The 2,313-nt window shown below is 42.8% G+C and overlaps 1 pseudogene; it reads left to right on the plus strand.

Moving 5' to 3' along the window:
- Nucleotides 1-578: 578 nt before the first annotated feature.
- LOC124085354 (ENTH domain-containing protein 1-like) lies at nucleotides 579-1,973 on the plus strand (annotated as a pseudogene).
- Nucleotides 1,974-2,313: the final 340 nt, after the last annotated feature.

Consider the following 2,313-nt stretch of genomic DNA (forward strand, 5'->3'; position numbering starts at 1 on the left):
CACTTAACCACTGAGTCATATCCCCACCCCTTTATTTTGAGACAGGTTCTCATTGAGTTGCTTAGGGCCTCACTAAATTTCTGAGGCTGGCTTTGAACTTGCCATCCTCTTGCCTCAGCCTCCAAAGCAACTGGGATTACAGGTATGTGCCACTGTGCCCAGCTTGGTTTTTGGTTTATTGAGGTGAGGTCTCACTGTGTTGCCCAGGCTGGTCTCAAGTGATCCTCCCACCTCAGCCTCCCTAGTAATACGCCAGCACACCTGGTTCATACCTGCTTTTAAACCTATTCGAAGAAAAGGTAATTAACCATGAGTGATCATGAAAGATCTTTAGGCATCCAAAGGATGAAATTCAGATTAAAGTAAAATTCAGAGGGTTTGAATTTGAGCAGGGGGAAAAGGCCCTGGGCCATGGCTGGCGCACTTTCCATCAGGAAATTGATACTTTATCAACATGGAGATTGATCATTTGTATTTGGGAGCAGCAGAACTACCTGCCAAGAGTTTTATAAACCAGTAACATAAATTCCTGTTCCATTGCTCTCATGCCCCTTTTCACCTTCAAACGTGTCCTACCTATGGCATTCAGGAAGCAAGTGAAAAGCTTCGTGAAAAATTACTCAGATGCTGAAATAAAAGTCAGGGAAGCAAGTTCTCATGATTCTTGGGGTCCCTCTAGTCCTCTGATGTTGAATACCAGTGATTTGACTTTCAACACAATTTCTCTCTCGGGGATTATGAATATGCTATGGCAGAGACTCCGTGACCATGGGAAGAACTGGTGCCATGTGTATAAATCCCTTACCCTAGCAGATTATCTCATCAAGAATGGATCAGAGAAAGTTATTCATCATTGCAGAGAGGGGTTCTGTAATCTTCAAATATTAAAAGACTTTCAACACATAGATGAAGCTGGAAAAGATCAAGGTTATCATATCTGGGAAAACTCTAAGCAAGTCATAACATTGCTAATGGATGAACAGATAGATGCTGTATAAAGAGGGAAGTGGCATGGCAGACTAGAGTATGTACCTCCTACTCCATGACATTTCCTAAAGGATTACCTGGTACAGGTAATTCACCAACAGCATGTTCATCTGTCCTACAACAATAATTCCAGTACCAGCTTTTTAAGGTGGCAAGACTACGTAGAAAAAAAAAAAGCAGGATTAAAATAAGAGCAGCATCAAGACATGCAGTTAGTTAGCTGCTGGCACTGTGTTGTCCCAGGAGATTCTACTACTCAAGTTACCTGCTTGGAAATCAACAGAAGACTCGATACTATTTTATGATGAGGATCCAAAGCCACTTTTGCCAACAGTACCTCCTTCCATTATTTCTTCAACTACTTGGTTGTCAGAAGTACAAGCAGAAGTTTCCAATCTCTGGGATGCAGATGCTATACCAACTCCCTCAGGGGTAAAAAAAATTTCTGCAGACAAATTTCCAACTATCTCTGAGGGAACATCTTCCTTTTCTACTTTATTCATGTCACCTCCTGATTCGGGCCCTCCAGAGAATTCGGTTCATTGCTTACCCCCAACCTTGACTGGATCTTCTTTCTGGTCTTTGTTCCACCAGCCATCACCTTCGGCCTCCCTTAAACATAAAGATTGACAGCCAAGGTTCTTCGCCATTTTGCTCCCAGTGGTCCATTGTTTTCTGATGAAGAGGAAAATGAACAACCTCAATCTACTGGAAATGCTTCCAGATAACTCCGATTCTGCTAAAAACAAGGCAAGTCATATTTTCAGCAGTAATTGGATAGAGTGTTCCACCAAAATGTAGACCACTTTTCTAGTTTTCAGCCAACCAAAGGCTTGCCTAGGGAACTTGAAGCAAACAATTCCATTAAAATGCTTCTAGCTGAGGTAAAAAGTACAGTAGATCACACCAGATCTGAGCATGGAGTCATCAGTAGCCATCCCGTGATCATGAATGGGAGTGGTCTGCAAACCAACAAATCTTTGTAGAACCCTTAGTCTTCTGAGGGAAGTTCATGTCAAATCTAATAATCTCAACTGAAATTTTGATAGAACTTGATGGTTCCACATCTCAAAGACTTACCGTAGCATTTTCTAGATTCCCATTACCATGGGCAAAAAGCAATTGAAGGATATGGAAAATAGGTCCCAAGGAAACTTCCTTCCACCCCAGCCCCCAAACTCCTTTCATGACCTGGCCCTGCCCACCAAAAGGGCCCATTGAAAGTAATTAACTCCTCCCATGACCTGGCTCTGCTAGGGCCCAATAAAATCCAGACCCTGTGGTGGCCCACTGCCATTTTCCCCCTAAAGGTGTGCTCCTCTGGTG

This window comes from Marmota monax, unplaced genomic scaffold (assembly GCF_021218885.2).
Source record: "Marmota monax isolate L192 unplaced genomic scaffold, Marmota_monax_Labrador192_F-V1.1 WCK01_AAM20220418_F8-fsc00014, whole genome shotgun sequence".
NCBI lineage: Eukaryota > Metazoa > Chordata > Mammalia > Rodentia > Sciuridae > Marmota > Marmota monax.